The following is a 14,770-nucleotide window of genomic DNA, read 5'->3' on the forward strand; positions in this document are numbered from 1 at the left end:
GCTTTTTCTTGCTTCAAGAATCATTTTTATGATTTTTCAGATTATCAAACAACATTTCTCCTTTTTCATTATTCTTTCAAGAGCCAACAATTTTGACATTCATAAACAACAAATTCAAAAGACATATGCACTGTTCAAGCATTCATTCAGAAAACAAAAAGTATTGCCACCACATCAAAATAATTAAACTATTTTAAAATTCGAAATTCATGTACTTCTTTTTCTTTTTCAGAAAACATTTTTCATTTAAGAAAGGTGATGGATTCATAGGACATTCATATCTTTAAGACATAGATACTTAGATACTAGTGATCATGTAATAAGACCCAAACATAAATAAACATAAAGCATAGTAAACAAAAAACAGAGAAATAAGAAGAAGGAGATTAAGGAACGGGTCCACCTTAGTGAGGGTGGCATCTTCCTCTTCTTGAAGAACCAATGGTGCTCTTGAGATCCTCTATGTCTCTTCCTTGTCTTTGTTGTTCCTTCCTCATAGCTCTTTGATCTGCAGTCAAATGCTCTACCACTGAACTATGGACCCTTGAGATGAACCTCTCTATCTCTCATGACTCGGGGGTGGAAGCAACTGCCTTCCTTTTCCTCTTTCTAGAGGTTTCTCCGGCCTTAGGTGCCATAAATGGTTATGGAAAAATAAAAAGCAACACTTTTTTTCACACCAAACTTAAAAGTTTTTCTCATCCTCGAGCAAAAGAAGATAGAAGGGAGTAGAAAGAGAAGTGGAGGAGAAGGAGGTGTGTGAATGGGTGGGTATGGGAGGGGAATGGTTTGAATTGGAATGGTGAGGTAGGTGGGAATCCTGTGGGGTCCACAGATCCAGAGGCATCAAAGACTTAGCATCCCTGCTCCATTGAGGCATGCAAAACGCCCTTAGTGTGCAATCCTAGCGTTTAACGCCAGACTGCTGCTTGTTTCTGGCCTTAAACGCCAGCTTTTCCCCTTTTTTGGCGTTGAACGCCAACTTGGTGCTTGTTTCTACGTTTAACGCCAGCTTGATTCTTCTTTCTGGCGTTAAACGCCAGTCTGATGCTTCTTACTGGCGTTTAAACGCCAGTAAGCTCTTCCTCCAGGGTGAGCTATTTTTAATGCTATTTTTCATTATGTTTTTTATTTTTTAGTAGTTTTTGTGACTTCACATGATCATCAACCTACAGAAAACATAAAATATCAATGCAAACTAAATAGATAAAGTTAAATAACATTGGGTTGCCTCCCAACAAGGCTTCTTTATTGTCAATAGCTTGATAGTGAGCTCTCATGGAGCCTCACAGATAATCAGAGCAGGGTTGGGGCCTCTCAACACCAAACTTAGAGTTTAGTTGTGGCCTCCCAACACCAAACTTAGAGTTTGAATGTGGGGGTTTTGTTTGACTCTGTATTGAGAGAAGCTTTTCATGCTTCCTCTCCATGATTACAGAAGGAGAACCTTGTGTCTTATAGTTTGCAATGTCTGCAAACCACAGAGCTTCTTGAATAGCAAATAATTGCTTATCCGGAAAGGTTTTAGAGATCTCAATAGGAGGGAGGGATGCTCCTGCTACTGGTTCTATCTGGGACAGGTGATCAACTACTTGATTCTCTGTCCCTTTTCTGTCTCTTATTTCTATATCAAACTCTTGCAGAAGCAACACCCATCTTATGAGCCTGGGTTTTGAATCCTACTTTGTGAGTAGATATTTAAGAGCAGCATGGTCAGTATACACAATCACTTTTGATCCTACTAAGTATGATCTAAACTTGTCAATGGCATAAACCACTGTAAGCAATTCTTTTTCTATGGTTGTGTAATTTTTTTGGGCATCATTTAAAATGTGGCTAGCATAATAAATGACATGCAGAAGCTTGTTATGCCTCTGTCCCAGTATTGCACCAATGGCATGTGACCAGCTTAGCAGAAATAACTGGTGTTGTGACCAGCTTAGCTTTCAGAGTTTCAAATGCCTGCAGACACTTTGTGTCAAACACAAATGGCGTGTCAGCAGCTAGCAGATTGCTCAGAGGTTTTGAAATTTTTGAAAAATCCTTTATAAACCTCCTATAGAATCCTGCATGTCCCAGAAAGCTTCTGATTGCCTTAACATTGGCAGGTGGTGGTAATTTTTCAATTACCTCTACCTTTGCTTGATCCACCTCTATTCCCTTGTTTGAAATCTTGTGTCCAAGGACAATCCCTTCAGTCACCATAAAGTGACATTTTTCCCAGTTTAAAACCAGGTTAGTCTCTTGGCATCTTTTCAGAACCAGTGTCAGGTGATCAAGACCAGAGCTGAATGAGTCTCCATATACTGAGAAGTCATCTATGAAGACTTCCATAAATTTTTCCACCATATCAGAGAAAATAGAGATCATGCATCTCTGAAAGGTTGCAGGTGCATTACACAGCCCAAATGGCATCCTTCTGTAGGCAAATACTCCAGATGGACATGTGAATGCTGTTTTCTCTTGATCCTGGGGATCTACTGCAATTTGCTTCTAGCCTGAATAGCCATCCAAAAAGCAGTAATAATCATGACCTGCTAGTATTTCTAGCATCTGGTCTATGAATGGTAAAGGAAAATGATCCTTTCTGGTGGCTGTATTGAGCCTTCTATAGTCAATACACATGCGCCACCCTGTAACTGTTCTTGTAGGAACCAGTTCATTTTTTCATTATGAACCACTGTCATGCCTTTCTTTTTGGGGACAACTTGGACGGGGCTCACCCAGGGGCTATCAAAAATAGGATAAATAATCCCAGCCTCCAGTAACTTGGTGACCTCTTTCTGCACCACTTCTTTCATGGCTGGATTTAGCCGCCTCTGTGGTTGAACCACTGGCTTAGCATCATCCTCCAATAGGATCTTATGCATGCATCTTGCTGGGCTGATGCCCTTAAGGTCACTTATGGACCACCCAAGAGCTGTCTTGTGTGTCCTTAGCACTTGAAGTAACACTTCCTCTTCCAGGGGATTTAAAGCAGAGCTTATGATCACCGGAAAAGTGTCACCTTCTCCCAGAAATGCATATTTTAGGGATGGTGGTAATGGTTTGAGCTCGGGTTTAGGAGGTTTTTCCTCTTCCTGAGGAAGTTTCAGAGGCTTCTCTTTCAGTTTCTCTCCAATCCTTCTTATGACTCAAGATATCTTTCATGAACTTGGCATAAGAGGGTATTTGCTCAAGTGCCTCTGCAAACAGAATCTTTATTTCAAGAGTCCTGAGATAGTCTGCAAAGTGAGCAAATTGCTTATCGTGCTCTTCTTGGCGGAGTTTTTGAGGATAAGGCATCTTGGCTTTGTATTCCTCAACCTTGGTTGCTGCAAGTTTATTTCTTACAGAAGTGGTTAGAGAAGCCTTTTTAGAGGGGTTGTTATCAGCACTTGTGTGTGTCTGATCCCTCACTGGCGTTTGAATGCCAGGGTTGGAAGCTTGATTGGCATTGGACGCCAACTTCCTACCTGTTTCTGGCGTTTGAACGCCAGAACTGAGCTTTCATTGGGCGTTTGACGCCAGCTCCTTGCCTGTTCCTGGCATTTAAACGCCAGAACTGCACGTGGGTTGGGCGTTTAACGCCAACCTTGCATCCTTTTCTGGCGTTTGAACGCCAGAGTTGTTCCTCTCTGGGCCCTTACTGTCCTCAGAGGGATTTTGAATAATATTTTGCTCATCCTCTGTCAGTTGTTCTTTTCTTGGCTTTCTGCTGCTCTGAAGTGAGGTATTTAATGTTTTTCCACTTCTTAATTGAACTGCTCTGCACTCTTCTGTTATCTGCTTTGATAACTGCTATTTTGTCTGATTCAATTGTGCCTCCATATTTTTATTAGCATTTTTAGTGTCTTATAGCATTTCCTTGAATTCTGCTAGTTGTTTTGTTAGAAAGCACAATTGTTGATTGATTTCAGCAACTTGTTCTAGAGGACCAAGTTTAGTAGACACTGCTTTGGCTTCTTCTTTTATGGAAGACTCACTACTTAGGTACAGATGCTGATTTCTGGCAACTGTATCAATGAGCTCTTGAGCTTCTTCAATTGTCTTTCTCATGTGTATAGATCCACCAGCTAAGTGGTCCAAAGACATCTGATCTTTCTCTGTAAGCCCATAATAGAAGATGTCTAACTGCACCTACTCTGAAAACATTTCAGAGGGGCATTTTCTTAGCATCTATCTGTATCTCTCCCAGGCATCATAAAGAGATTCATTATCTCCTTGTTTAAAGCCTTGGATGTTCAGCCTTAGCTGTGTCATCCGTTTTAGAGGGAAATATTGATTCAAGAATTTTTCTGACAGCTGTTTCCATGTCCTTATGCTAGCCTTAGGTTGGTTATTTAACCACCACTTAGCTTGGTCTTTTACAGCAAATGAAAACAGTAATAATCTATAGACATCTTGATCTACTTCCTTATCATGTACTGTGTCAGCAATTTGTAAAAACTGTACCAGAAACTCTGTAGGTTCTTCCTGTGGAAAACCGGAATACTGGCAACTTTGCTGCACCATGATAGTGAGCTGAGGATTCAACTCAAAACTACTGACTCCGATGGAGGGTATAGAGATACTACTCCCATATGAAGCAGTAGTGGGGTTAGCATATGACCCCAGAGTCCTTTTGGACTGTTCATTTCTGCTTAGGTCCATGATGGAGAAAGGGAGATATTGTGAATTGCAAATAAAATATTTTTTTTTATTTTTTATTTTTTTTGAAAACCGAAATTAAAATAAAATAAAATAAAATAAAATAAATGAAAAATTGATTATGATTTCGAAAATTTGAAGAAAAATAAATAAAAGAAAATTGAAAACAAAATTAATTAATTAAAAAGATTTGAAAAAGATGTGGGTGAGGATTTTCGAAAAAAAAAATTTGAAGAGAGAGAAATTGGTTAGGAAGTTTTGAAAAAGATATGTCTTAAAATTAAAGATACTTGCAAAAAAATAAAATAAAATAAAAAAAAGAAAAGATATGAAAAAGATTTGATTTTAAGATTTGAGATTAGAAAAAATAAGATAAGCTAGGTAAGAGAAGATAAGGAATTTAAATTAAAAAGTTTTGAAATTTAAATTTTAAATTTGAACATTAATTTTGAAATTTGAAATTTTAAAATTGAAATTTGAAATTTGAAATTTGAAAATTGAAATTTGAAAATTGAATTTTGAATTTTTGAAAAAGTCAACAATATAAGATAAGGATTTGAAAAAGATTTAAATTTTGAAAAGATTTTGAAAATTGAAATTTGAATTTTGAATTTTGGAAGTTGAAATTTGAAATTTGAAATAAGATAAGATAAGATTTTGAAAAAGATATGATTTTTTTTTTTGAAAAAGATTTGAATTTTGAAATTTTAAAACTAAGATAAGCTAAAATAAAAAAATTTTAAAATAAAATCTGAATTTTTTAAAGGAAAATTCGAAAAATCAATTAAAATAAAGGAAAAAGATATTTTTGAATTCAATGAGGAAAGAGAAAAATAATAAAAAGACACAAGACTTAAAATTTTTAGATCTAATGCTCCTTATTTTCGAAAATTTGGAGGAAAAACACCAAGGAACACCAAACTTAAAAATTTTAAGATCAAAATACAAGAAAGACTCAAGAACACCTTGAAGATTCACAAGAACACGAAGAACAAAAAGTCAAAGACTCAAAGGACTCAAGAACATAAAAAAAGAACACCAAACTTAAAATTTTAAAAAACCAAAAATAAATTTTCGAAAATTAAATAAGAACTAACAAGAAAATACCAAACGTAAAACTTGACACAAGATTTAATCAAAGAAAAATTATTTTTGAAAAAGTTTTAAAAGGAAGATACCGAATCACCAAGAACATAAGCACAACGCTCTAGCCAATTGAGCTATAAATTGAAAGTGTTTTAATAAAGGTATTTAATATATAAAATATTTTAAACAAATTTTTTTTTGGATACTAATAATTCGAAAATGCACAAGAAAAATAAGAAAAATCACAAAACAAAGAAAACTAAAGATCAAACAAGGGAAATAAATAAGAACAACTTGAAGATTAAGAAAGAACAATGAACACAAATTCGAAAATTTAAAAGAAATAAAAAAAATATGCAATTGACACTAAACTTAAAATATGAAACTAAACTCAAATAGAAAAACTCAATTATCAGTTTATAAAATTTTTGAAAAAAATTTAAAAAGAGAAAATAAGGATTTAAAAAAAATTCAACCAAAAACAATAATAGAAGACTCTAAACCAAAAAAGAAAAATTTTTCCTAATCTAAGCAACAAAATAAACTGTCAGTTGTCCAAACTCGAACAATCCCCGGCAACGGCGCCAAAAACTTGGTGCAGGAAATGTGAATCACACTTTTCACAACTCGTACCACTAACCAGCAAGTGCACTGGGTCGTCCATGTAATACCTTACGTGAGTAAGGGTCGAATCCCACGGAGATTGTTGGCTTGAAGCAATCTATGGTTATCTTGTAATTCTTAGTCAGTATATCAATTATAATTATCAGTTTGGATTGCGAAAAATAAAAGAGCATGAATTAAATACTTGTTATGCAGTAATGGAGAATAGGTTGGAGTTTTGGAGATGCTTTGTCTTCTGAATCTCTGCTTTCCTCCTATCTTCTTCTTCTCGCACACAAGGTTCCTCCTATGGCAAGCTGTGTGTTGGTGGATCACCGTTGTCAATGGCTACCATCCATCCTCTCAGTGAAAATGGTCCAGGTGCGCTGTCACCGCACGACTAATCATGTGTCGGTTCTCACTCATGCTGGAATAGGATCCATTGATCCTTTTGCGTCTGTCACTACGCCCAACCCTTGTGAGTTTGAAGCTCGTCACAGTCATTCAATCTCTGAATCCTATTCGGAATACCACAGACAAGGTTTAGACTTTCCGGATTCTCAAGAATGCTGCCAATGTATTCTAGCTTATACCACGAAGATTCTGATTAAGGAATCCAAGAGATACTCATTCAATCAAAGGTAGAACGGAGGTGGTTATCAGGCACGCGTTCATAGGTTGAGAATGGTGATGAGTGTCATGGATCATCACATCCATCATATTGAAGTGCGAATGAACATCTTAGATAGAAACAAGCGTGTTTGAATAGAAAACAGAAATAATTGCATTAATTCATCGAGACATAGCAGAGCTCCGCACCCCCAACAATAGAGTTTAGAGACTCATGCCGTCAAAGAGTACAAAGTTCATATCTAAAATGTCATGAGGTACAAAATAAATCTCTAAAAGTTGTTTAAATACTAAACTAGTAACTTAGGTTTACAGAAAATGAGTAAACTAAGATAGATAGTGCAGAAATCCACTTCTGGGACCCACTTGGTGTGTGCTGGGACTGAGACTTGAGCTTTACACGTGCCTAGGCTGATTCCAGAGTTAAACGCCAGGTTGTAACCTGTTTCTGGCGTTTAACTCCAACTTGTAACCTGTTTCTGGTGTTTAACGCCAGAATGCAACATGGAACTGGCGTTGAACGCCAGTTTACGTTGTTTATCCTTGAGAAAAGTATGGACTATTATATATTTCTGGAAAGCTCTGGATGTCTACTTTCCAACGCAATTAAGAGAGCGCTATTTGAACTCTTGTAGCTCCAGAAAATGCATTTCGAGTGTAGGGAGGTCAGAATCCAACAGCATCTGCAGTCCTTTTTCAGCCTGAATCAGATTTTTGCTCAGCTCCCTCAATTTCAGCCAGAAAATACCTGAAATCACAGAAAAACACACAAACTCATAGTAAAGTCCAGAAATATGAATTTTGCCTAGAAAGTAATAAAAATATACTAAAAACTAACTAAAACATGCTAAAAACTACCTAAAAACAATGCCAAAAAGCGTATAAATTATCCGCTCATCAGCTATATTAAGGGGGATTGAAGCCATATGAAGGAATTAGATTAGAAGGTCACATTTTACATTTTTAGATAGTTAATTAGAAGTAGGAGTAGTGTAGAGTAGAGAATTCTCTCTTAGGGTTTTTACTTAGTGTTCCTTGTAGCATTTTATAGCAAGCTTTGATCTTTGATTTTGCTCATTTTTATTGTAAGTACTCTTAATCTTCTCTTTAATTTCACTACTTTTGCCTTTGTTTGCTTATGGTTCAAGTACTTGGTTTATATATACAATTTTGAGTTCTTGAAGTTTTGAATAATGAATTTCATGTCTTATGCTTCCTTTATGTTTAATTGAATGTTAATTGTTGAGATTGTTGATAGTTGGTTGTAGTTTTCTATTTTCCCTTATAATTTTCCATGTTTTACTTTTATGCACACAATGTGTTTGTGAAAATGTCAACTGTAGATTTTGAGTTAATTTTCACACCTTAACTTGGGATTTGAGTTCCTAGGATACTAGAGTCATAATGTCCGACATTTAGTGGTAATTCCTGGATAGTTAGTTGACTCTTGTTTCCATTGACGCTAGCTTTTTATCAGCTAGTTTGGTAAGTTAGCTAGGACTTATGGATTAAGGTCAATTATGCTTGCTTGACTTACTCCTCGATGTTTGGGGTTAACTAGGCGAGATTGACTCATCATAATTACCATATTGTGGTTATGGTAATGATAGGATTCCTTAGATTATCATTCCCAAGTCAAGGCTCTTTATTGCATTTATAGCATTTTCACTAGTTTTGATCTCATCTTCTCTTTAATTGCATTAATTACAATTTTGATCATCACTTAGTTCTTTTATTGCTAAGTTCTTTTAATCTTTGGTTCTTTAATTGCAAAACCCCTTTTGTCTTCTTAATAACCAAAAGCGTAACATTTCAATTGCATTCCTAGGGAAAATGACCCGAGGTTGAAGTACTCGTGATCTCAGTTTATATTTGCAGTGTTTCCAAAATAATTTTACGGTATTATATTTCAATCTCTAATTAATATATTATCCCAAGGATTTTATAAAATTCGTATATTACTAGTACGCATTTTACTCTAATCTTAACCTTAAAGTCTGCCACACACATTGAGCCACTTATTTTCCTCACACACGCACACGTTACTCTCTCAATGAGACTCATTCCCTTCACAAAGACACACGTTTCTCCCACCTGTGATTGCCTCAGCAAAACACGCTTTACCTCTCTTTTCCACACACATAACTCACTTTCTGCCTTTCATTTAGACTAGACACACACCCAAATCAGAGAAAAAATCAAAAGAAAAAAAATCAGAGTGCACAAACAGAAAGAGAACGAAGAGAAGAAGAAGAAGTGTGGCTCGCACAACTGAACCGGCAAGTGCACCGGGTCATCCAAGTAATATCTCAGGTGGGTGAGGGTTGAATCCCAGGAGGATTGCCGGATTGAGCAAGCTGTGTTTATCCTGCAGATCTTAGTCAAACAAATAAAAAAATAGTTGTTGTTTATTGTAGGCGCACAAACAAGCAATAACAATAAAACGTAGAAACAGTGATGAAAGATCAGTTAAGGCTTGGAGATGCTTCTTCTTCTGGATTAACACGTCATACTCACTACTCCAATAATGAATGATTTCTTCAATGGCAAGGTTGTAAGTGATTAAGCCATTGGTCATTGTCATTAATCTCCTCAGGTCCAGACCAAACACCCGAATAGGCTAGATCAATTTGGGAGAGGGTGAAGCGCGCACAATTCAATCTCTTGATGATCCTACTCAAAATGCCACAAACAAGGTTGGATCTTCCGGATCAGAGAGCGACGCTCTATGATTCTAGCCCTTAGAGCCACATGAACCTCAATTACCCTTGACTAACGAGGTTTTATGTCACATACCCCAATTAGCCCAGATAACTTGTTGGAACCCGTGATGCAATCTCAAACTGTAGCTTAATACTATCTAGGTCAAGACTCGTAAGGAACTCATGTAGAATCGAGATTCATAAGGATGAAGAATGACAATGCATCATAGAATAGAATCAAACATTGATTGAAGTAGCAAAATAATTGCATTAATCTATAGGAATCAGCAGAGCTCCTAACCTTAACCTAGGAGGTTTAGTTGCTCATATTGTACAGAAAATGATGTGTAATGTTTGAATGTGATGGAGAAGATCCTAAATAATGGTGATCTTCCCTTATATATACTAATACTAAACCTAAAGGGATATTAAAAACGATTAGAAATTACAAAATTAAAATAAACTAAGCTAAAGGTGCAAAAAGAGTGGGCATTGAACACCCACTAGGGGGTAGATATGCTGCTTTCTTGCTCCCCTTGTGGCGTTGAACGCCAGGTTTAGGCGTTCAATGCTGGCCTTGGTCCTCTTGGGACGTTGGACGCCCACTAAGGGGTAGTTTGGGCGTTCAACACCCATTTTGGGCTGTCCAATCCAAAGCAAAGTATAAACCATTATATATTGTGGGAAAGCTCTAGAAGTTAACTTTCCAACTCTATTGAGAATGCATCATTTGAACTTCTGTAGCTCCAAAAATGCTCGTTTGAATGCACAAAACTCGGATTCTGACAATATTTGCTATGCTTTCCTTGCCTCTGAATCAGACTTTGCCAAAACTTGCCAAATTCACCCAAAATTCTCCTAAAATCATAAGCTCAAAGTAGTATCCAAAAAGTGAATTTTGCATTAACACCTACTAAAACAAAATAAAACTTAACAAAATCTACTAAAAACAATAAGAAAATAACATCAAAAGCATATAAAATATCTACTCATTAAAATGTTGCTTGTCCTCACACAACCAAAAACAAGTAGGACTAAAAAGAAGAGAAAGATATAATAAGTCTTAAAGGTTTTCAATGAAGCTCAGTTCCAATTATTGAATGGGGCTAATAGCTTTTTACTTCTAAACAGTTTTGGCATCTCATTTTCCTTTGGAGCTCAAAAACATTGACATCTCTTGGAACTAGAATCCGGATGATATTATTGATTCTCTTAGTTTATGTTTTCTTGATTCTTGAACACAACTTTTCTTTTGGTGCTTTGCACCTTTTTTAGCCTAGCCGTGACTCTAAGCATTTTGTTTTCCCGTATTACCACCAGATATATAAATGCCACAGGAACTTAACTGGGGGAACCCATTGGATTCAAATTTACCTTTGCTTAAATTTCCAGTCAGTGGTGCCCAGAGTTCTTAAGCATACTCTTTTGCTTTGGATCACGACTTTAACTGCTCAGTTTCAAGCTTTTCACTTGAAACCTTCACACCAGTTAGGGATAGCAACTCAATTGAGCTTTTTAGGCTGATTTTTAACCCTCTTAACTAATGATGCTCAAAGCCTTGGATCCTTGCTTTTTTTTATTTTTCTTTTATGAGCATATTTTTTTTCTTTTTCTTTTTATTTTTCTTTTTCTTTTTCTGCTGCTTTTTCTTACATCAAGAATCAGTGTTTTGATTTTTCAAAGAGTTAATAATACTTTTCTAAATTCTTTGTTCTTTCAAGAGCCAACATTCTCACTCCAATATCAATTATGCACTGTTAATGATGCCAAGGCATCTTAGGCTAGTTTCACTAGCCTTTTTCTTTTATTTTTAGTTGTTTTATGCATTTTCTTGAGCCTTAAGTAATCATTTGGGCCAAATAGTCATGCTTGTCTTAAATCATTCAACATGAAGATTTTGATGCAATTTCCATGAGTTTTTAGTTATATTCCTTGAAAGCTATGAATGGAAGAATTCTCATGAATTTTTGCAAGACTTTGATGCAATTGTTTGGATGATTTCAGGGAAGAAGAGGCTAGGCAAGGAAGCAACAAAATCAATAAAGGAAGCTTGAATATCACATGTGGAGTTTTCTCCTATAACCCAATGAATTCCCCATTTCTGATTTCCACTTTCTCTTTATATTCTGCAATTAAATTCATGCAATCACCCCCATTCCCTTTTAATTTCAGCAATTTAGCTTCTGCTCTTTACTTCATGCAATTTAAGATTCCGCCATTTCAATTTCTTGTCATTTACGTTTCCCGCCAATTTTACATTCTGCAATTCTCATCTAAATCTTGATTCCGGCCACAAGAATCATCTAGAATAGTTTATTTTCATTTGATTGTAATTTGCTTTGAATTTCATTTTCATTTTGTAATTTAGGGAGCCTATTTAAAGGCCTTAGTTTTTGCATTTGAGACACAGGGGGGATTGAGGGGGAATCCAGCCCCTGAGGGGGAAGTTTGGACAATTCAATGAACGCATTGGTTGAGGAAGAGATAAACATGTTTTGATTCGGAGATCTCAATATCTCCTATAACCCAATGAATTCCCCATTTCTGATTTCCACTTTCTCTTTACATTCTGCAATTAAATTCATGCAATCACCCCCATTCCCTTTTAATTTCAGCAATTTAGCTTCTGCTCTTTACTTCATGCAATTTAAGATTCCGCCATTTAAATTTCTTGTCATTTACGTTTCCCGCCAATTTTACATTCCGCAATTCTCATCTAAATCTTGATTCCGCTCAACTAGAACACACTTCTAATCCGAATTGCTCACTCAACCAATCCTTGTGGGATTCGACCTCACTCATGCATTCAGAAAAAAAAAAAATATTTAGGGGTCGAACACGTTTGAGAATTGCTCACTCATGCATTCAGAAAATATTTGCAAGGACACCACATCAGATTACTTGGAATAACTCATGATATACTTAAAACTTATGCATCTCGTTCTTTCTTTTTCAAATAAGTTTTCTTTTAAGCATGGTGAGGATACAGAGGATATCTTATGACCAAAATAAAATAGAAAATAAAACTAAAAGAAAGACAAAAGACTTGATATGATCATGAACTTAGAAAAGAAAACAGACAAAAAATAAAAGCACATCGAAAATAGAAATAAAGCTGGGAGAGATGTAAAGGGACTCAACAACCTCAGTGGTTGCGACTGCTGCTTCCCTTGGAGAATCCAATGGAGCATTTGATCTCCTCTATATTATGCCCTTGACTTAGCTGTTCTTCCACCAGCCTTCTCTGATCTTCTCTCATCTCATGGAGAATTGTGAAGTGCTCAGTATGCTCCAGCCTCAGCTGCTCCACGTTTGAGCTCAGCTCCTCTATTGAGGTGTTCAGTTGATCCCAATATTCACGGAGAGGAGAATACATCCCTTGAGGCATCTCAGAGATTTTTGATAGAGGTGGCTACACAGGCTCTTGTTGGGGTCCTTACGCCGGCTCTCTAACATTCTCCATCCTCATCTTTGTGATGGGCTTATCCTTCTCAATGAGGGCGTCACCTGGAATGTTAATCCCAGCTGAGTTGCACACGCAATAGATGAGATGTGGGAAGGCTAGCCTTGCCTTGGTGGAGACTTTTGTCGCTATGTTGTATATTTCTTGAGGGATTATCTTGTGTACCTCCACTTTATTTCTGAGCATGATGCAATACACCATTATTGCTCGGTAAATGGTAACTTCAAACCGGTTACTAGTAGGGATGATGGAGTATTGCACAAGCTCCAACCATCCTCTAGCCACCGGCTTGAGGTCAAGCCAACTCAGTTGGTGGGGCTTTTCATGTGCATCTAGCCTCCATTGGGCTCCCTCCAAATAGATGTATGTGAGCACTTGCTCCAACCTCTTATCAAAGTTGACCCTTTTTACATAGGAGTGTGGGTTACCTTGTAATTGAGGCAATTGCAACGCCAACCTCACACTTTCTGGGCTGAAGTCCAAGAGTTGCTCTCGAACCATGGTGCGGAAGTTCTTAGGTTGTGGGTTCACACTAGTGTCATGCCCCTTCGTGACCCAAGCATTGGCGTAGAATTCTTGCACCATTAGTGTGCCAACAGCTGAGATAGGATGGGCTAAAGTTTCCCAGTCCCTTCTCTAGATTTCTTCAAGGATTTCCGGATACTCATCCTCCTTGAGCCAAAATAGGACTTCAGGAATCACCATTTTGTGCCTCACCACAGCATAGAAGTGATCTTGGTGGGCTCTAGTAAAGAATCTCCATGATTTCTATGGTTCGAAAGAGGAAGTGGGAGCCTTTCCTTTTCTCTTTCTTGAGGCTTCACTGGTCTTTGGTGCCATACTTAGGAATGGTAGAAGTCAAAAAGCAAAGCTGTTACAACACCAAACTTAAGAACTTTGCTCGTACTCGAGCAAATATTAACAAAAAGAAAAAAAAGGAGTAGAAGGAAGAAGAAATATAGAGGGGAAAGGGAGAGAATCCTTCAGCCAAGTGAGGGATGAGGAAGGGTAATAGTGTGTAAAGTGTATCAGGTAAGATAGAGAGAGTGTTTAGGTGTGAGGATAATGGGATGAATGAAGGGGTATTTATAGGGGTGGGAGGGTTAGGGTTCGGTTAAGGGAGGGAAGAATTTGGGGGAGCGGGTGGAGGGGAAATCGTTTGAATTTGAAGTAAGTGGGGTTGGTGGGAATTGAAGGATGAAAATTATGATGGGGTTTTAGGAAGAGGAAAAGGTGATGTGGATGTGATTGGTTGAGGGTGTATGGGGAAGAGGGAAAGTAGAGTGTGGATTTCAAGGTTTAGAAAGTAGGAGAGAGAAGAAGGTGGGGTAGGTGGAGATTCTGTGGGATCCACTATCGTGAGAGGCTAGGAATTTTGAATTCCCTGCCTCCTACCTGGCGTTCAACGCCAGGAATGGGCGTTGAACGCCCATAGGGGGTAAAAAGTAAGGCCTGGCTGCTCCCTGTAGGGTGTTGAATGCCCAGCATTGCTCCCTGGTTGGCGTTCAACACCAGCTTTACTCCATTTGGGGCGTTGAACGCCCAGAATGGTCCCTTTCTGGTGTTCAACGCCAGGTCCTCACTGCCTAAAGGGCATTGAACGCCCATCTTCCTAGTTGTCTGGCGTTTAACGCCAGCAAGGGGATCTCCCCAGGGT

This window comes from Arachis ipaensis, chromosome B03 (genome assembly GCF_000816755.2).
Source record: "Arachis ipaensis cultivar K30076 chromosome B03, Araip1.1, whole genome shotgun sequence".
Lineage (NCBI taxonomy): Eukaryota > Viridiplantae > Streptophyta > Magnoliopsida > Fabales > Fabaceae > Arachis > Arachis ipaensis.